Below are 22,775 nucleotides of genomic sequence, written 5' to 3' on the forward strand. Positions count from 1 at the left end.
AAATTAGATAATCTGAACATCAAAAAGAAAGAAGTAAATTGGATAAAAATCTACCTAGAAAATCGCCCTCAAATTATCAAAATAAACAATGTATACAGCAATGAAGATACGTTTGATTATGGAATTCCACAAGGTACAGTACTGTGTCCAATATTATTCATCTTATTTGTAAACGGGATATTTTCTCAATCACTTCATGGTAGTATAACATCCTATGCGGACGATACAGTCATCATTGAAAGTGACAATACATTGAAATTAGTAAAACTAAAAGGATAAATACTGTTTTGACATAAACTTACTATCTCTAAATAGTTTAAAAAAAACTCACGTTATACCATTTGCAATAAAATCAAATGAAATTTCACAAAATTTTGACATAATTATACATGATAATTTAAAAAAAACATAATAAAAATGAATGCACAATTAACTGTTCCACATTGAAAAGTTCAAATAAAATTAAATACTTAGGAATAATAATAGACAAAACAAAAAACTGTAAAGATCAAACCAACCAAACCGTCAATAAAATAAGAAAATTAATTTACCTATATATTTTTGAATATTCAAAATTTCCTTCCATTAAAAAACCTTACATCAGTCTACCACGCTTTAGTTCAATCAAATCTCCAATACGCTGTAATCAGCTGCACACAAAACAAATCTACTCCCTGTTGAAATTGTACAACGTCTAATTATAAAAATAATATTGAAAAAACCAAGAGATTATCCAACATAATTTTTGAAGAATTTAAAGCATTAAAATTTAGTGATCTTGTCCAAAAAAACATAATAATTCAAATAATAAAAGAAAAACAAAATCACAGCTTTTTAACTGAAAATCGTACTCGTCGAAAGAGATGTGCTTTATTTCAAATAAATCCGTTTCAAATGGAAATGCAAAATGGGTATTTTCCGTTTCGCATTTTAAATGCTTTTCTAAAAACCATTTTGCATTTTGCATTTTAAATGAATTTCTCGATGCATTTTCCATTTTCCATCACAACAATACTCTTTTGACAGTGTTAATATGTTTTGATCTACTTCCGTCAAAATTAAACATTTAACCTATTTAAAGTGAATCATTATACATAAGTATCACCAAGTATTAACAAGAAACACATATTTTTTAACGTAATAGTGTTTTCCATTGAAAGTGTTCGTGTACTGTGTCAACAAATGCAAAATCAAATCGACAACTCCGAACATAGCAATAATATATATTATCGAAGAAAGCAAACACTTTGTGGCTTGACATTATACAAAATGAAACAAACACTTAGTTTTAAGCCACTTTATTTTGAGTTATATTCGTCGACCGGTTTCGATTGGACTCAATCTTCTTCAGGACAATAAAATATAATACTAAATTATAATACAGAGTAAGGTATAAGGTAAACATAAAAGAAAGAGAAAGTATGTAGTAGAGGGAGAGAACATCAGAGACTGGTTGGTGGAGGGGAGGGGGAGGGGTATGGGGAAGAGTTGGGGGAGGACCAAAGGAAGGGTAAGGGTTAAGGGTTGGGTTGGAGCAGGGGCATTTCTCTCAGCTTTGGCCTTGAAACTCATTTGAAACCGCCACGCCCACCTCAAAATTCTTATAGAAAACGAATAATATGGCTAAAAGCTCAGATCTCATTGGTGAGAGCAGAAGGATTGGTTTGGTCACTCGCTCTCTACCATAATGACTCGTGTAACAGAAAGAGATAACGGAATTTTGCCGTTTGACAGTTTCAAATCATTCAAACAAAATGAGAATGGTTTATTTATACACGCGGGTTGTCATTTGCTGCCGAAATACTATCATTTCCGTCGAAAATATTGCTTGTTAAAGTTGTTCGTGATAAAAATACAATATAAGCCAGTATAGTGTTGGCGAGTTACAAACATATATTCAACCTACCTACGTTAGTTCAAGTTTAAAGTGAATGGACAGTTTTTAGGTTATTCGTTCGGTTTTTTGAACAATTCTAAGAACGTATAAATGTTATTTATTATATCGATTAACTTATTCATGTTGTTGATTAGTGTTATCCTGTATTATCTTATTGTTTTGGTGAAATTAAAGATTTTTAATCATATGTAACCATGAGTTCATGAGGCTGAAAAATGTCGGAATTCTTCGTCGTACTGTCGGACAATCATGTTTTGGAAATTTTCTTCAGTGTTTTTGCAAATTTCTTGTCATTTTGGGTTTCTTCTTCTCAGATTAACAAGTTTCATCTTGGAAATGCACTGTAAAAGTTTATTTTCTTAGTCAGATGAACCTTGCCCTTGGAAAACATTTCGACATTTTTCTGCTTCAAGGACATTTTTATTTTTATAATAGTTTCTTTGGGCTAGTGAATGAATAGAGTAGGCTGAGAGCAATTATGTTGTCTATGGTCGCATCTTTTTTTAAATGTCCTTGATTTTCCTCTACCTTGTCTATTGCTCTGCTCCGCACGGTAGGTACTGATTGTATATCTGTGGTTAAGTACTGTATAATTCCGTTACATACAAAAAGCCCGAAGATATTGATCTAGAGAGTGGTATATTTATGGGTTGGAGCAGGGGCGTATAACTCCCGCATAACCTTGTAACCCTGATGGGAGGAGTTATTCCCAACCCAAATTCTTATAGACAAAGCTGTTCTGGCTGAAAGCTCAGATCTCATTGGCTTAGAGCAAAAATTGTAGTTTGATCTCTCGCTCTCTACCATAGCGACTTGTATAACAGAAAGAGAAGCTAAGCATGAGTTATGCTCCGATAAAAATTAACGGTAATTTCCAAGACGCCATTCCGTAAGTTGAAAAGTCAGTTGAAGATTTTAGCATAAATATTTTGAAATTTCTTTCACCCATCTAAAAATAATCTTACGTGCTAGAATTCTTCAAGGTGATAAATTAATGCCGTGTTGTGTTAAAGTGTGCTATCGGGTCTATCTCCACCAATTGAAAGAAGGACCCGAACCCGTTAAATACAGGTACTAACCTCTCGTTCTTTGATACAATGTTCGTTCCTGATTCCTGAATGTACTTCATTGGCTAATAATTTAATTAATTTTCCTTTTCAGACGTATCCGTTTTCCGACGCGATACTATACCACGTATTAGGATGCTAAAACTGCTAAACAAAGCCACGATTACATCAAACAAGGTCATTTAAACCTCTCCAGAATTGCATCATGTAAGTACCTTATTCAGATTTAACAGCATTTTCAATAATGTTTGTTGACGACAAAGCTGTGGAAATTATATGAAACCCTTGCAGGAGAATTTGAATAACTTCTAGTGCTGTGGCAGTAATAATAAACACTTAAATTTGTTACTCTTTAACTAATATTTATTAGATGTAAGTCACCTACAGTACGCTTCAACAGTGTGGAATCCTCGTCATTTGAAGGAATATTCTGAAGGTATACACCTAATTTATATTGCAGTGAAACTCGCTCAAGAAGTTTTGTTTTCGCTCCCTACAAATTCTGCAGAAACTGCATAAAACGCGATTTTTTCCCATACCTACAAGAAAGTTCACAAGTTCAACAGTGAATTAATCCATCACCATTAATGTCCCCTTTTTCTTAAAATATTTTTAATTAATTTTAATCCATGAAATTTATTAAATATGTGTACAATACTAGAATAGAATCATTGGTCTCAAATCTTGTCTTTTTCTAGGTAAGACGAAGGGCATTTTGAGCTGCATTGGTCCGACGGCAGCCCTTTCTCCCAGGAAACAGAAGACGCACTTGGAGATTTTGGGGACCAGACGGCAGCTGCGATATGTATAACATTTGTATATATATAACAGAGTTCTCTGTAGGCCTTTTTAAGGTATACAATTCCGTAGTACATTATTTTGGTATTCTCATAAGGTCTCGCCAGCGTTAGTAATGTAAGCGGCCATAAATAATCTTTATATCGACTTTTCTCTGCTTTTTATCAATATATGACAATGCATGTGTTATTTATCTAAACCTTCCGGAAGAAATTCTCTAAATGATGCTGAAAACCTTATCGAAATCAGTCGCATAGTTAAGAAGAACTAAGCGCACAAACAGACAAACGCGAATGTCACTTTATTTTATACTATTTATAGAAAATGGATTCCACCACGAATTGTCAGTATCTAAAATAGAAATATTAATTAAATGTTCTTAACTTCTATTTCATAATATCTTTTGTTGTTTTATGTTGTTTTGTTATTTCTTATATTATGGTTTATGTATTATGATTTAAATTATACCATGTAAAAGTCAAAAGGCGTTACTATTACTTGACATAATGAATATCTTTCAACACGTTGAATATGTATTTTGTGTATATATTCTTGTATTTTTGTGCAAGGTCAAATTAAATCCTATTAAGTTGTTGCAGTAAGACTGGGTTCGATTCCTAGTTGGGACCGTTACTTTTTATTTTTCTGTGTCTTGTTCTGTTTCATTTTTTGTTTAGATAAATTATTATTATCTTCTACTTCAATAATAAATCAATGCTCAATACATCGGTTGTACTGGCCCTGTTTTGTATTACTGTCCATTGTCTTTTTGAAAATAAAAAATATTTTGATGTGTGCATAGCTTTGGGTTTTTTTTAATTTTCCTTTTCCTGCATTCCATATTTTTATTTGTAAAATATAATTTTTTTGGGCTAGTGAATGAACGATGTTAGCTGGGTGCAGTTATATTGTCAATGTTTGCACTTTTTTTAAATGTCCTTGAGATTTTTTTATGGTCCACGATATATTTACCTGTCTGGACCAAACGACCGTTTTATCTGTGGTCGTCTGTGGTTAAGGGGGTGACAAAATGGCGCCATACAAAAAGCCCGAAGATATCGATCTAGAGAGTGGTTTATTTATGGGTTGGAGCAAGGAAACAACTCTAAAATCGGGCTGTTGGTTAGTTCTATCTGTTTATTTAAAATTTGGGAATTATTTTTCGTTGATTTAGAAATTTCCAAAGCTTCTAAGTTATTCAGGCGTATTCCTATTTTATTTTTATGAATTATTTGGACTCCCGTATTTTTATTAAATGTGTGGTTAGTATTGATTAAATGTTCGGCAAATTCTGAGAAGCCTGTGTTTGTTAAGCACCTGATATGTTCTTTAACTCTAATATTTATATTTCGCGCGGTTTTTCCTATATAGGTTGCTGGGCAATCGTTGCAATTTAGTCTATAGATGCCAGAGTGGCTTAATTGATCCTCTTTCTCTTTAGAATTAATTAAAAATTTTGCTAAGTTATTGTTAGTATAGAAGGCCGGACTTATTTCTGAAGAAAGTTTAGATAGGCAAAGGGAAGACAATTTACTTATATACAAAATTCTATGCCATTAGGTGGCAGCATTATTATTATTGATAGTTGGATAGGCATTATATAGGAATTTATTTGTTGTGATTCGGCGAAGTTTTTTTGAGAGGATTTTATCAATTAGACCGGAGTCATATCCGTTGTTGGTGGCTATTTGTTTAATTGTAAGTAGTTCATTAGAAAAATTATTATTAGATAAGGGGATAGTAACAAGCCGGTGAATCATGCTGTGGAAAGAGGAGTGTTTGTGTGACATAGGGTGGTTGGAGGTATTATGTATTATGGTTGGTAGTGTTGGTAAATGTAGGTTTTCTATAAATGTTGAAGCTAATTTTGTTGTTAATAATGGTTAAAGAGAGATCTAGAAAATTTAAGTTGGAGTTTACGCCTATCTCTAGTGTGAACTGGATTTTTGAGTGGAAGGAATTAAGGAGTTATAGGAAGGCGTTGAGTTGACGGTCTGAGCCCGTCCAAATACAAATTATATCGTCGACATACCGTTTCCACAAAACAACATTTTTTAACAAAGGGGATTTAGATTCAAATATCTTGTTTTCAATATTATCCATGAATATGTCAGCTAATACCGGGCTGGTGGGCGATCCCATCGCAAGGCCATATTTTTGTAGGTACACCACATCATTGAAATTAAAATAATTTTGATTTAAACACAAATTAAAAAGGCGAGAGAGATCATTAGAGAGGTCGTTAGATAAATGGGAATTATTAAGTAAGTTAGATACTAACGTTTTACATTCAGACACAGGGATATTCGGAAATAAGTTTATAATATCAAATGAAATGAGTTTAGAGTTAGATGGGAGAACTAAGTCTTTCAAATGATTCACTAATTCTATGGAATTTTTAATTGTATATTTAGGGGAAAACACATTGGAATTATTTAACACATTAGTAACAAGAGAGGCTATTTTAAAATTTGGGGAATTACAGCAGGCAACTACTGGGCGAATTGGTGAGTCACTTTTGTGGAATTACAGCAGGCAACTACTGGGATTACAGCAGGCAACTACTGGGATTACAGCAGGCAACTACTGGAATTACAGCAGGCAACTACTGGGCGAATTGGTGAGTCTCTTTTGGGGAATTAAAGCAGGCAACTACTGGGCGAATTGGTGTGTCACTTTTGGGGAATTACAGCAGGAAACTACTGGGATTACAGCAGGCAACTACTGGGATTACAGCAGGCAACTACTGGGATTACAGCAGGCAACTACTGGAATTACAGCAGGCAACTACTGGGTGAATTGGTGATTCACTTTTGGGGAATTACAGCAGGCAACTACTGGGTGAATTGGTGAGTCACTTTTGGAGAATTACAGCAGGCAACTACTGGGCGAATTGGTGTGTCACTTTTGGGGAATTACAGCAGGCAACTACTGGAATTACAGCAGGCAACTACTGGAATTACAGCGGGCAACTACTGGAATTACAGCAGGCAACTACTGGGCGAATAATTTTTTTTAATTTTTTATAATTTTTTACTTTATTTTATTGTTTTCCTGTTTTACTGCATTTCATGTAATATGGCAGACTGAGATTGCACTATCCTCCCAGTCCTGCTGGATTAAAACTTAAATAAATAAAATAATAAATGATAATGATTTAAGGAAATATGATTTTTATTAAAATACATGTAAATAAACAAATTAAAATTTATATTTATTAATAAAATGAGAATAAATAATGAAGTTAGTAAAATGACTTGGTTCACAATGCTACAACTGGGCCACTCGGCCTACTTCTATTTTACAGGGGTAATTATAATGTTTATTTAATCGAGTTGAAATATGTGCATTTAAAAGATATAACATTAATTTATTATTAATAGCTGGCTATCATAGGAGTTACAAATAAAGGAATGTAGGTAAGAGGAATAATGTTATAAATTGATCAAGAATTAGATGTTTTTTGTATAATTTCACACCGATGGAGTATTATTATTGTCACAATAATATTTAGAAATACTCAAGTAGATCGAAGGTACATAAAGAATAAAGGGGTCCAAATATCACATTAAAAATTTTAATAATCATTCGCCAATTTTGCATGAGTTTCATAAAATGTTTTTAAAAAACGTTATGATTGAAAAATTAAAGTGAGAATAATGGGTAAGTTTCAGTTTTCGGTACCATCGGTTACAGTGCATCCGCTGTCGTTAGCAAGACTTTGGTGATGAATGTGTATATTTGTTTGTGAGATCATTTACATCGACATCAATATCCCCGTCCCGAGTTTACTCCAAGAGACAGCTAATTGCTTGCGAAGTAGTAGTTTATTTTTTTTCGAAACCAGGTTATTAAACCAGGATAGCTTGTACTAGATATAAAGTATCTTTTTTGCGAAATATGGGTAATTTAGACAAATTTTAATTAAGCGCGGCCAATTGGCCGGCATTATCGATCTTCAACACATCCATCGTTTCGTTCTTGTTTGCCGCATTTTCATTTTTTCTTTTTGAGATACACTTTGAACGTTCGCAGATGCACGAGCTGTGTGAAAGTCAGATCTGCTTCCAAACTATATAAAATTAAACAAAGCTTTTTAACCTTAGCTTTACTGACGATTATAAATTTTTGGTGTGCACCATAACCTTGCATTTCATAAAAGAATTGACGAAAAGCAATGTAGTTGAATATTTAAATTAAAAATGTTTTCCGCAAACTTTTAACTGTGAGTCAGCATGTGACTCGTCAGAAAAGATAATTATTAGTTTCACTCGCAAAGTGACAAAGGTTTTTTTTAACTGTGGGTCAACATGTGTCTTCTAAGACTGCCCTTTTGAGAACATGAATAATTGCACTCAGGACATGAAAAAAGTTTTTCTCCACTGTGAGTCAGCATGTGGTTCTTCAGAGTGCCCCTTTGGGAAAATGCATAGTTGCACTCAGAACATGAAAAAGGTTTTTCTCCACTGTGAGTCAGCATGTGTTTCGTCAGATAGCCCCTTTGAGAACATGAATAATTGCACTCAGAACATGAAAAAGGTTTTTCTCCACTGTGAGTCAGCATGTGCCTCATTAGATGGCTTTTTCTAGAATATGAATAGTTGCACTCAGCACATGAAAAAGCTTTTTCTCCACTGTGAGTCAGCATGTGTTTCGTCATATAGCGCCTTTGAGAACATGAATAATTGCACTCAGAACATGAAAAAGGTTTTTCTCCACTGTGAGTCAGCATGTGTTTCGTTATATAGCCCCTTTGAGAACATGAATAATTGCACTCAGAACATGAAAAAGGTTTTTCTCCACTGTGAGTCAGCATATGTCTCGTCATAGGGTTCCTTTGAGAACATGAATAATTGCACTCGGAACATGAAAAAGCTTTTTCTCCACTGTGAGTCAGCATGTGTCTCGTCATAGGGCCCCTTTGAGAACATGAATAATTGCACTCTGAACATGAAAAAGGTTTTTCTCCACTGTGATTCAGCATGTGTCTCGTCATAGGGCCCCTTTGAGAACATGAATAATTGCACTCGGAACATGAAAAAGGTTTTTCTCCACTGTGAATCAGCATGTGGATCTTCAGATTCCACTTTTGATAACATGAATAATTGCACTCGGAACATGAAAAAGGTTTTTCCCCACTGTGAGTCAGCATGTGTCTCGTTAGATTGCTTTTTTGACAACATGAATATTTGCACTCGGAACATGAAAAAGGTTTTTCTCCACTGTGAGTCAGCATGTGGTACTTCAGAGTGCCCCTTCGAGAACATGAATAATTGCACTCGGAACATGAAAAAGGTTTTTCTCCACTGTGAGTTAGCATGTGTATCGTCAGATAGTCCTTTCGAGAACATGAATAATTGCACTCAGAACATGAAAAAGGTTTATCTCCACTGTGAGTCAGCATGTGCCTCATTAGATGGCTTTTTCTAGAATATGAATAGTTGCACTCAGCACATGAAAAAGCTTTTTCTCCACTGTGAGTCAGCATGTGTTTCGTCATATAGCCTCTTTGAGAACATGAATAATTGCACTCAGAACATGAAAAGGGTTTTTCTACACTGTGAGTCAGCATGTGTTTCGTCATATAGCGCCTTTGAGAACATGAATAATTGCACTCAGAACATGAAAAAGGTTTTTCTCCACTGTGAGTCAGCATGTGGCTCTTCAGATTGCCCCTTTGAGAACATGAATAATTGCACTCAGAACATGAAAAAGGTTTTTCTCCACTGTGAGTCAGCATATGTCTCGTCATAGGGTTCCTTTGAGAACATGAATAATTGCACCCGGAACATGAAAAAGCTTTTTCTCCACTGTGAGTCAGCATGTGTCTCGTCATAGGGCCCCTTTGAGAACATGAATAATTGCACTCAGAACATGAAAAAGGTTTTTCTCCACTGTGATTCAGCATGTGTCTCGTCATAGGGCCCCTTTGAGAACATGAATAATTGCACTCGGAACATGAAAAAGGTTTTTCTCCACTGTGAATCAGCATGTGGATCTTCAGATTCCACTTTTGATAACATGAATAATTGCACTCGGAACATGAAAAAGGTTTTTCCCCACTGTGAGTCAGCATGTGTCTCGTTAGATTGCTTTTTTGACAATATGAATATTTGCACTCGGAACATGAAAAAGGTTTTTCTCCACTGTGAGTCAGCATGTGGTACTTCAGAGTGCCCCTTCGAGAACATGAATAATTGCACTCGGAACATGAAAAAGGTTTTTCTCCACTGTGAGTTAGCATGTGTATCGTCAGATAGTCCTTTCGAGAACATGAATAATTGCACTCAGAACATGAAAAAGCTTTATCTCCACTGTGAGTCAGCGTGTGTTTTGTCAGATAGCTTTTTTGAGAACATGCATAGTTGCTTTTGGAACATAAAAAATGTTTTTTTCCTGTATGGGTGCTTAAGTGACTTTTGAAATTCGACTTATGAAAATTGGAATAGGTGCAATGAGGACAAAATAATTGTTTTTCCATAGGATGCGTCTTCAGATCTGTAGAAAAAAATAAAGAAATTCGATTATAAAGGCTCAGTACGACTTAATATCAATACTAAGGATAAGAAAGCACAGAAAATTGATAAAAATTTATAAAAAAATAAGAATGCAGAAATTATAAACAAAAAAAATTATTTTTACCGGACTGGTCAATTCTTTCAAAGCGTTCTAAGCATTCCTTTTTAACATCCTGCAGGTCTATATCAATTTCCATACAAGAGAATCCCCCATCATTATCTTCTCGGCGTCCGAGTTCCGCCTTGAACGTTATAGTCTCCTCATTAATGCAAGCTATAAAACAACATGTTCGTACATTGACAATTGATTATTATTTTTTTGGTTTACTAATGTTTAAGACAAGATATTTTATGCATAGCACAAAGGGTAACAATTATTTTCAGATAAGCCGCCATAGCTCAGTGGTCAGAGCTGTCGACCGGAAATCGAAAGGACAAGGGTTCAAGTCCCGTTGGCGTCATTTATCTTTTATCAGGAGATTTTACAATGTGGATGAGTGTTTCAGGCTAATAATTATTGCTTATAAAAATAATTGACAATTGATGTTAAACTAAAAAAAATTATATAAAATATTTTCGATAAAAAAAATCGTTGATTAACCCTACAGAAGTGAGAATAAGGAGAAGAGAGTTCAAGGTTAATTGAAGAGAATTAATAAGAATGACCCGGATGTCCGCTTCAGGAAGGAAAAGGTATTTGTTCTAAAGCACCTTCAGTGTGGAGTCATTTTAAGTCAACAAAATGATGTTTTCTTCCATCAATATGTATTTTTAACGTATGAGTAAAAAGTGAACAACTTGATGAATCAAGCACTTATTGTGAGCATTAGAGGCTTCTGTGATTGTGGGTCATGGCTCTCGACTAGTAATCTGGAGGTCCCGGGATAAAATTCCAGCGGACGCAAGCAAATTTTATTTGATGGCTTCATAATATCTCACAATTTATTTTTATAGCGCGTTCCAGCGTGGGAGATACTTTCGGTATCGCCTTGGTGTAATGTAAACAATTCACAATTTAAACATTGATTGAAATGACGCCATCTGAATAGCCAGGACTTCACACCTATCACCTCCTCATCTTCATCCCCTCCTTTCTACCAGCCTTACAACATATACCAATTAAACCAAGAGGTTCAGAGCAGTTAGAACTCATTTGGGGAATTCCAAAAAACTAAATAAAAATTACTAACTTTGACTAATGTTGTAGTTTGGCTGTTCTGGTAAAGATATATATCATGATAAAAATTTAAATTACTACGGCAAAAGAGGACCGCGTGAACAAGCATATTATGTTCTGTCGCCATGGCAATCCAAAATGGACTTGGATTAATAATATATAACTTATTTTACGTATGTAATGCAACTAACTGGCTGTCTGAGTACTCTCCGCACATTCCTTCTTTACATCTGGGAGGTCGAAATCCATAAACGTGTTCGGCATTACACATCCGCCTCCTTCCTGGGGCCCTGGTTCCGTCTTGACGGAAACAGTTTCTTGGTTTTCTAGATCCATGGCACTGCTGTGGTAGGGTTTGGTAATTGGTACAAGCCCAAACAAATATATATGTACCTGAAACAGAACATAGTTGTAACGGAACCCTCTTTTGAATGAGCTTAATATTTGTTGGTTGAAATATTCTGTCAAAACAATGATATCTTATGCGATACTCATATTTGGAAATAGGGATATACATATTGTGACTATCTTGACCTTGAAATTGACATTTGAAATCTGTTGAAAGATTTGTCGTTAATCGTCTGATAAGTTAATATAACTATAACTAGAAGTAAAGTTAAGCGGGTAAACCTTTTGTTAAGTCCGCTTATCCGCTTTTAATAAAATATTTGTAACTAAAAATTAAAATATTTTCCAAACACTTTATTAAAATAAGCAGACGTCTAATTGACAGTTTGAACGTTACGCAAACAAAACGCCAATAGATTTCCTAACTTAGGTATACCGATAAGGGCCACTACCGAAATGATTAGAGTAAAGCATTAAATTAGAGTAAAAGCATTAGAACTCACTTATAAATATCACAAGTATGGGAAGATACATTGAACTTCGTGGGTTAAACAGTGTAAGGGATAAAATGTAGAATTAGAGAGTTAAAACCGGGTGATACGACTGGCGATGACAAAAGGATGAATCAACAAATTAGGTTAGTTTTACAAAGACAATAATGAAGTCATAGACAAGTATTATGACATCAGCAGAATCACACTTAGCCCGCGCCACGCAACGTAACGCGGCGCAACGTTCTTGTCGCCTTGTCGGTGTTTACCATAAATGAACCTACACCTAGATCGTCATCTTCGTGCTTTTATTACTGAACATATTTCGTCCGACGTATTTTTTTGGAACTAAGAGAAAAAGAAAGAGAAGGGCGAGAAGGGCAATAGAAGGGAATAGTTGTCACGACGTCACAAACCATCGACCAAAGATAGAGGAAAGTAAAAATAAAAAAACGGTACTACCATAGACAATATAAATACGGTCCCCATTTATTAGCCTAAAATATTATTTAAAAATGAAAAACTCGTAATTGCATGAATTATTTTATTACTCAAACACAGATAACACAAAAAAGGGACATACAAGCTTGTGTAAACACAAAACACATTTTAAATGACAATAAAATGTTAACACACCAAAACAGAATATTATTTCCTTTAGAGAAAAATAAAACAGTTGTATATAGAAGCGTATGAAGGTATACGCTTCTACGTCCATTTTGGCAGCAATGAGTCCGCTGCTGGGTTCAGGGAAGACATTAGCATCTGAAATAAATAAACATCACATTACTCAAACAAAACATAGAATATTATATCTGTAATTCAGTTGCTGGCTTTGAAGAAATAATAATTCTATTGAATGAATATCTTTATCATAATAACGACTCAAATCAACGTCTATTCTTTCATTATATCTCTCTAATAATAAATAAAGTTAATGATAAGTTACATTAGAAACATTGAACAGAGGGAGATTCGCACCTGCATTTTGGTTAACATCCCGGGTCCCTTGTGCACCAGGTAAATCCCGATATATTCCGATATCTGGAAGATTAAGGGTCGGCAAAGCATCTTTTTTCAATGAGCCACAAGTCGTTTTTAATTTTTTTGCAAAATGCGAACTACAAACATGTGCATAATTTGCCAAAATCGGGTAATAAATAAAATCTATTCTGCCAATTCTCCACGCCCATTCCCGAAACAGACTCTCGTTATTGTCGTGTCGCACTGAAACAACATCCTCACAGCTTTAGACACTACAGCGAAATTAGCGAGGCATTTTAACAAATCTACTTTCACTTTTCACAAATATTTACGTCGGCGAAGAACCATGAACATAACCATAAACATGTGGTGTTTTGACTTTTGTTACCACAGATATCCCATTTTATACAACTCAGTTCTTCTATGGCGTTCAAAGTGTTCCTATTGGATATTGGCATTTTAAATATTGCTATGACGTCACATAACGCGCCACCATTCTAGGACCAAAATTTAGGTCGGAGTCGACCCCCCCTGGTGTTTACACTGGCCCGCGTACGTACGCGTGCACGTACCACCTTATGGCGCGTCAGTTAATAATAATAATAAATTTATTCCCATAAAAATCATGCAAATAAAACATGCGGAAACTTTGACTAGTAAACTAGGAATGGATACTGTTTTAGGCCAGTCAAATTGAAAAGTTTAGTTCATATCATAATTTAGCACTTAATATAAAACAAAACCGGTAAAGTAAATAACAGCCAGATAATAGTTGTGCGATAGCCGCGTGGACCATCAACACATGGGTGAGGTTATAATTAGAATAATCTCGGCAGGTGTGTGCCGATGTGAATTAACACTTAGATCGCACACCAAACAGAAAGGTACTCGCAATGTAAACTTACGGTTTTCGGTGAGCGCTCGGTGGTGGAAGAATTCACATGCACCTGGAGAGGATTGCACATATCGGTACGGTACACGGTAAAAGTCGTTAACTGTCATTCGATCCTGGTTTCGTTAAGGCGCAGGCGCGGGCAGCTCAGTTAACTCAAAGCCACACTGCGCAGAGACAAACTGATAATTTTGCATCCTAGCCTTATTGGTTGGAGCGGAAAAAGTGTCGAAACAATACAACGTCACGAAACAGTATTAATAAAAATACATCTCACCGCAGGAGTTGTAAGGTAGAAAAAATGTGAAGTGTATAAGTTTATAATATAGTTGGGTGATTAGAAAATAATCGATAGCATTGGTAAATAAAGTATAGATTAATACAGAATAGACAAATGTGTTTAGGGGTGATAAATATGTGTTTTTGTATTGAATGGTCTTTATAAAATTATGTTTGACAATAATGCGCATGTATATTTTTATAATGAGATTATCTATTGAACTACAAACCTTCACTTTTTACCCTCCCTAAATCAGGGAGCCAGTCGTTGGCCAATTTGCGCAAAACATTTGTACTTTTCGTTTTCCAAGCATTAGGAATAATATTAAATAATTTAGATCCTAAGTACGAGAAATGCCGTTGCCCAAGGGACGTCGAGGTTTTTATTGGGACTATTGGATTATTCCTTGAAAGTCGGGTGTCGTGAAGGTGGTCGATGGAAGAAAAGTGCTGACGTTGTTTTTGTGCAAGTAATATAATCTTTCTAATATACAGTTGTCTGAAATCGAGAACTTTTTTTTCTTTATTTTATTTTATAAACTTTTATTAAGTGGATTTGACATTTACTTTTTAGGTTATGTTTATGTTATTCTCTTCTCAGCAGACGATAGCTTTGCCATGTCTTCTGAAAGCGATTTTGAAGATGATTTACTACGAGTATTATTATTAAATCAATATTCTCGTAAAAAGAAAAATAAAATAGCGAGAAGAAGTATTTGGGTCCACAACATTAACAAAAAAAGAAAAATGTTGGGAGAGTTCCATACTTTAGTGAAGGAACTAGAATCAGATAAGGAAATATTCTTTATGTACTTCCGTATTAGCAAAGTGGCATTTGAAGAGCTTCACAGCATTATTGAATGTCATTTAAGGAAACTATACACGTCTTCGAAAGTCAATTGGTACCAGAGAAAGACTGGCAGTTTATCTAACTACTGGAGTGACAGAGAGAATAATGAAAAATAGCTTCAATTGCTCGCCACCTTTGAAAGTTAATTTGGAAAAATTTCCGACCACATTAAAAAAATCATTACTCCATATTTGTATATGTAAACATATAAAAAAATATACTGCTATGTAGCCAATGAACTCACCTATATTTTATTAATTATTTTGTATTTGTATAATTGATAGAAAAATTATAAAAAAATCGTAAACTTTGTAAATGCGCGAATTTTGTGCGTGAGTATATTTGAAATTGCCGCCAGTGGATATTTTGAATATTCACATTGAATATTTTCTACGTTTTATGTTCTCTATGACCTGTTCTACAACCACAGATCCAAATATATACTAGAAAATCATTTTTTTATATGCTGACATCAAGATAAAAATAATGCGTGAAAATTATTTTGTGTTATTTGGTACGTGAACCTGTTAAATTTGAATGAACTAAATTATGATATTTTATACATTTACCACAAAGAAGTGGTACTACATTAGGAAGATACATTAACTGTTTACAATTACCAATAAGAATAACTGCCCTGCTTGCTTTATTTAAATCATTTGATCGTTTTATACAGATAGCCTATTTCACGATGTCAAAATCAGAGTGCTGCTTTTTAAATAATTGTGACTTTGAACTGGAGATTTTTATCCATGTTTTTGTGTTTCGTGATAGAACAAGAAACAAAGATTAAAAAAAAGCCCATATCATAGCAATAAGCTTTGCCAATCTTTCAGGATATACTTTGTAATTTGATAAAATCCTGTGGAATTCTGCCATTTTGTTTGGGAAAATACGAGATGACAGCTAGTTTAAGGTCGATACACACCGGATAAATTATAATTGCTAAAATGATGGTGATGATTAAACCTTATATATCAAACCTGTTGTATCAGCGTCGATCGGCAAATAAAATCTTAGTGATATTTTTTTATCTAAAAGTTGGAAATCTAAAGAAAAATAGTGGAGAGGAAAATAATTGAGGGAACAAATAATTGATTTATTTATTTATTTACGCCCTAATGGGCTTTTACATTCATTAAATTAAAATTACAGTTGTATAATTACAATGGTAGAGCAGCATATTTATTTAAAAATTGTTAACACACTTCGTCATAATAAAAATTTATTCAATTTATGTTGGTTTTTCTCAGTAAATCAATACATAGTTTCATTTTGCCTCGCTCTAGAGTGATACTCTTAGTATCGCTCTGGTGAGAGACCACCATTCAGATTTAAACATTGCTTGAAATGTCTTAGTTTTGTTAAGTGACTAGATCTAAAAAAGCCTCTTTACAGAAAAATTAACAAAATATATAATTAAGACATAAAAATAAAACTAGTGTGATTTGAGATTTTCATGGCCAAAGTATTAACATGATTTGTTTTTGGGGTGTTATGCCGTGTCGCGCTACCTCCTTCTATAACTTTTTTTTTTTTTTTTTTTTTTTTTTATTTAGTTACTATATTACATTTTTTTAAACATTTTTATAAGAATTATATATATTTATATGATTAATTGATATAGATTTTTATAGTCCTCCTCACTAGGAGATCCTGTGCTGAGGGGGACTAGGTTTTGAATAATTTTTCAGCGACTTCTATGGTTCGACTTCATGTTTTGGGTAAGGGTTTCCAGAAACTTCTACGACGATGTTTTAAATATGCTAGTAAGTTCTTTTTCCGGTAATTCCTTAAGCCAAGATTTAATGTTCTTAATGCAGTTGTTTTTTGTTTTGATTTGTTTGATACTAAGTGGGAGTTTGTTATATACCTTTACTGCTAAAAATTCAGAGCTTCTTTGTCCAAAGGTAGAGTTACACTTTGGTATAGTTAGTATCTCTGTTTGTTTGGCTCTGGTATTATGAGTATGTGAGGTGTTTTCCTGAGAATTATTTTTGAGGTGTTGTACCAAAATGTTTTTGGCATAGATTTTCTGTATGCTTGGAACGTCAAATTGTTTAAAAATTTCTGTTGTTGATGTCCTTATGGGAACCTTTAGTATGGTCTTTATGATGCAATTCTGAGTTACCTTCAGCTGTTTTATATGTTTTGATACTGCTGAGCCCCATCCTATTATTCCATATTCCAATTTGGAGTGGCATAAAGCATAGTAAACTCTCTTTAAATCCCTAGCTGACAAAATGTTCCGTAATTTTTTGAAGAAGTAGATGAGTTTAGTTAACTTTTTTGAAGTTCGATCAATGTGTGAATCCCAGTGTAGTTTATCGTCAATTTCAATACCAAGATATTTTATGCTTTTGGTTTGGGTTATAATCGAGCAGGAACATTGAGGAAAATTTTTTTGACATTCATGTAGTTTGAGTATATGCTCATTCATTGGTTGTCCTCTTTTGTTTTTGGAGAAAATTAAATATTTGGTTTTATTCACATTTAATGTAAGGGAGTTTGCTTTAAGCCAGTTTTGAAGAACAGTTAGGCCATGTTCAGCCTCCTTATATGTGCTTGTCCAATCTTGTTCATGGAATAAAATTACAGTGTCATCTGCAAAGCTCATTATGTTTCCTTTGATGGGAAGATTCATAAGGTCATTTATGTAAATTAGAAATAGTATAGGTCCTAATACGCTTCCCTGGGGGACACCGTACTTAATTGGTAGAGTTTTGCTCCTTCTTTTACCAATTTGTACAAATTGTTCTCTTCCCGTTAAGTAACTTCTAAGTAGGTTTAGGGTTGTTTCGGTTATTCCATTTTTTTTTAGTTTTAAATACAGTATTTCGTGGTCAATGGTATCGAAAGCTTTTTGAAGATCAATGAAAACCGCTAGGCATTTTTTGCCTTCATCCAATTTTCTAATAATTGTATTTGTTACATTAGCTATAGCGTCACCAGTACCCAGGTTTTCCCTAAAACCATACTGCGTAGATGATAATATTTTATTAGAATCCAAAAATGTAAGCATTTGTTTTTTTATAACTTTTTCTAATATTTTTGATAGTGTAGTTAAAATACTAATTGGTCGATAGTTTGATACATCATTTTTGGGACCGTTTTTATATATTGGAATGATCGTAGCAATTTTAAGACAAGCAGGAAAAATACCATTTGATATTGACAGATTTATAAGATACGTCAGTGGGTGGATTAACTCATTTTGTAGATATTTAATTGATTTGCTTGATATCAGTTCATTTCCCGATGAAGTATTTATATTTAGGGAGGCTATAATATTTCTTATTTCATCACTTGTTATCTTGACAATATTGAGGCTGTTTTCTTGATTTACATCGTCAATCCTCACTGTATTTTCGATAGTACTAATTGAATTTTGTTTAATTTTATTTGCTAAGTTTGAGCCTATATTGCAAAAATAGTTGTTTATAAAGTCAAGAAGTTTGTCCGGGTGTTCTGTAAAAGATGTGGGAATCTCATCAATGTTTAATTCCTTAATGCTATTGTCATTATGTGAGGCTTTAGCATTAGTTATTTCATTTATGATCTGCCAGAGTTTACGTGAATCATTATTACATTCATCAATCTTGTTTTTATAGAATGTTTCTTTAGCATAACGTATTACATTTTTACATGTATTACGATATCTTTTGTAGAATCGAAGTGTTAGGATATCATAAGGGTTGTTTTTGACTTTTTTGTGCAGTTCATCTCTTTTTCTGATTGAGTTTATAATATTCTGACTAATCCAAGGTTTAATGTGTAAATTTTTATGAGATAACTTTTTTTCTATGGTTTTGGTGTTTGATAGGATAATGTTCTGTAAAACTTCTATAAAATAACTCCAAGCAGTATCAGTATCATCTTTTTCCAGAAGGCTTGTCCAGTCATTCACTGTTAACTCGCATTTGACGTTTTCCCAATTTGTTTCAGATTTCGTTAGGAGTGATTTCTTTTTTTGGTTTACATATGTATTTTTTTTTGTAATAGATAGAATTATTGTATAATGGTCTGTCAGTGTGGTAGTACAAATAATGGCTTGAGTTTTTCTATTAGTTTTACAAAAGATATGATCAATGCAAGTTTTGCTTTCATTATATACACGTGTTGGTTCATCAATTAGGCTTTTATATCCATGGTATGCTAGTGTTTGCATATAATCAAATTTTTTTGGATGGCCATTTTCAAGAATATCAATATTTATATCACCGATGATAAATACATCTTTAGTTCTTTTTAGTAGACTTAGTTGATTAGATAAGGAGTTGAGGAATGGTTCTAGATTTTGTGTAGAAGGAGATCTATAAATTGCGAGTATTGTTGTGTCATTACCGATTGATATACTTAGACAGTTTGCATTATTGATACAGATCTCTCTGACATCAGCTTCTATATCTTCTTTAATATATACGATGACACCATCATTTTTTGTGTTGTTCATTATTGTAGAGTAAGGGACATAATTCCCAATTTGTAGGGGGTAGTATTTATCAGTTAGCCAACATTCAGTAAGAATAATAATATCCCATTTTAAATTTAAGCTTTTCATCAATATTTGTAGTTCATCAAAGTTTTTATTGATACTTCTAATATTCTGGTGCATTATGTTAAAATTATTGTTTATGGATAATATGTTTGGTATATTTGTTGTTAGTGCGTTATTCATTTTCTCAATTTAAATTATTAAGTGGATTAAGTAATGTTGTTCATATTATTCACTAAATTATTTTCACCATATCATCAAGGTGCTTAATGTAGATAATTTTATCATCTTGTTTTTTGCGTATCATAACTTTACCCTGTTTGTACCATACATATTGGTAATTTTTTTCTTTTGATAATTGTTTTGTTTTCCATAGGATTTCTTTATGATACGGGCTTAATTCTTCCCCGATGAAGATTCGAGATGTCGCCAGATCCTTGATTGCATTATAATTTATTTCCTTTTTCTTATCAAGGAGGGAATCTCTTTTTCTTTTATCGGAAAAGGTCACAAGAAGTTTAGGAGGGGCTTCATTTCGTCTGTCTGAGACTCTCGTGACGTCAGTTATATCAGTGTGTAAGAGGTGGATTCCTGCTGCGGCAGCAACTTTTTTAACAATTTCCACAGGTTGTTCGCGGTTTTGTTGTGGAATTCCTGCTATTTCCAAACTATTAGATTTTGATAACGTTTCCAAATCAGAAAGTCGGATTTCAAGTTTTTTAATAATCATATTTTTTTCCATTTGGTCTTTTTTTATATTTTCAAAATCTGTTTGAATCGCTCGATTTAAATTATTTGAGACCTCAATTTTTTTTAACATCTCATCGTATTGAGCACTGATAAAATCAATACTTTTTGTAGTTTCTGTAGTTTGTAAATCAATTTTTGTAAATATATCTTTTTTCAGGGTTTCAAATTTTTTATCAATGTATTCAATAATCTTATCCATGTTCAATTTATCTTCCGAAATTATTGGGGTTTTGCTACGTGTGCTAGACATCACTATTTTAGTAAGTTCACAAATGCCCCTCTTTAATTATGCTTGATGAAAAATTGATGGTGGCAATCACTATTTAATATTTGTTTTATTGCATAGACAAAGTCACTCAACTTGACATTTAATATTTTTTTACTTTAATTAGTTTTTGCGCAAAAATCACTCACACTTTGGGATCTTAACTAAAACTTTTGATCCCACAAAACGTAGAAGGTTTAAACTTTAATTTAAATCTATTTATTGTGGCTTTAAACAACTCCTATTAATTTTTCGGCTAGTTTATAAGGGACGCGGAAATTTCAGATCTTAGCACTATAGTTAACCATAGAGATGACAACTAACGCTGCCCAAAACGTTACAGATACAAAAGGTACAGCGAGACGGCATAACACCTCAAAAACAAATCATGTTGATAAAACAAGTTATTTAATGTGTACAATAGCAGGAAAGAATGAGAATACCTATGCATTTTTTAATATGTATATTTTAATGATCAGAATTGAAATATACATATTAAATGTCCACCAAACCTTATCAGATAGAACTCGTACCTTTGGGTCCTTTGTCGTTATAACATTTTTATGAGATGTAAAAAGAAATGACTTGGTCCTGTCATCCAGGCCATCGTTATTGATGTCCAAAGAAAGTTCATTAAATTTATAAATTATAATTTCACAACTAAAAACAAGAAAAGAAAAATAAAATAAAAAAAACCCTCAGTTATTCAATATGGAGAGTGGGGTGGTGTGATATGGGACCATACAATCATTGCATAATCCCACATCACACACGTCACATTTTTTTGTAGTTCGTTTGGTAATTTTTTTAATTGAACACCACACACAATTCAACGTTCGCCCGCTATGGACCGAGAAGTGGTTGCCTTCCAGGACAGTACGCAGAATCTTTCCTTGAGCTATTTGGCCAATGATCACAGTCGGAGTCGGGTTAATTTCCCTGTGACAGAACAGCTGAAGGAGATTCCTCGCAACCTCACTCCTAAATGTTCGATACAAAATGCATTTATTTTCCTTGCGGAGCTTTGAACTGTACAATATATACGCATTCTGCACCGAAACACTTAGTAGTCTCCTGAAAAGCTTCTTGTACCAGACCAGGTTTCGCTGTCGTTCAACGGGGTAGCCTGCCAAAAGCTGATCCTTTCTGTCAACTCCCCCCATTACCTTGTTATAGTCTAGTACAATTTGGGGTTTGTATTTCCAAGCCCCAAACTTTTCAACTGCCCCGATTTCTGCTTTATGGTAGGTGGACAACATACTTACCAAGCTTTTGTCCAACCAAACCATAACATTGAGGTCCCCGCAGTTCGAGTATACGAGCTCACCTTCCCTCAGTTTTGATTTGAGATTGGACTTAAATATACTGGGCACAAATTCTCGGTTCAACCGCAATGTGCCCATGCAATCCATCCCACTTCTTTTGAGGCATCGCGCTAATAATGGACTATTGTAAAAATTGTCCATTATTAGCGTGTACCCTTTGTTAAACAGAGGGCTGGCCAAATCGTATACTATCTTTGCAGTGGCCCCAACTGGGCAGATATTGTGAGCACCAGAAAAGTTGGCCTGTGTCATGTCTTCCGTTATGTCGTCTTCCGTCATGTCTTCCTGGTCTGGATGTGTCGATTCAGTCTGACTGGAAATGGTCTTCCCCGTATAAATTTGGAATTTCCAAAGATAGCCAGACTTGGACTCACAAAGCTCGTAAGACTTTATACCCGAGCCTGCCGCTTTAGATTTGATCATCTGGACGAATCCCAAACGGCCTTTATAGCGGAGTAAGGATTCATCAAGAGAGATGTCTTGCTCGGGCAGGTATAAACTCTCAAACTTATGGGAGAGGTGGTCCAAGACGGGCTGAATCTTTTGTAACCTTCGCACAGATAACGGTACATCAGAAGAAAGAGTTTCATTGTTGGTGAAGTGAAGGAATTTTTTTATTAGAAGAAAACGATTATAGCC

The sequence above is a fragment of the Hesperophylax consimilis genome, unplaced genomic scaffold, assembly GCF_061612785.1.
Source record: "Hesperophylax consimilis isolate HC1 unplaced genomic scaffold, BYU_Hcon_1.0 scaffold_32, whole genome shotgun sequence".
Classification (NCBI taxonomy): Eukaryota; Metazoa; Arthropoda; class Insecta; order Trichoptera; family Limnephilidae; genus Hesperophylax; species Hesperophylax consimilis.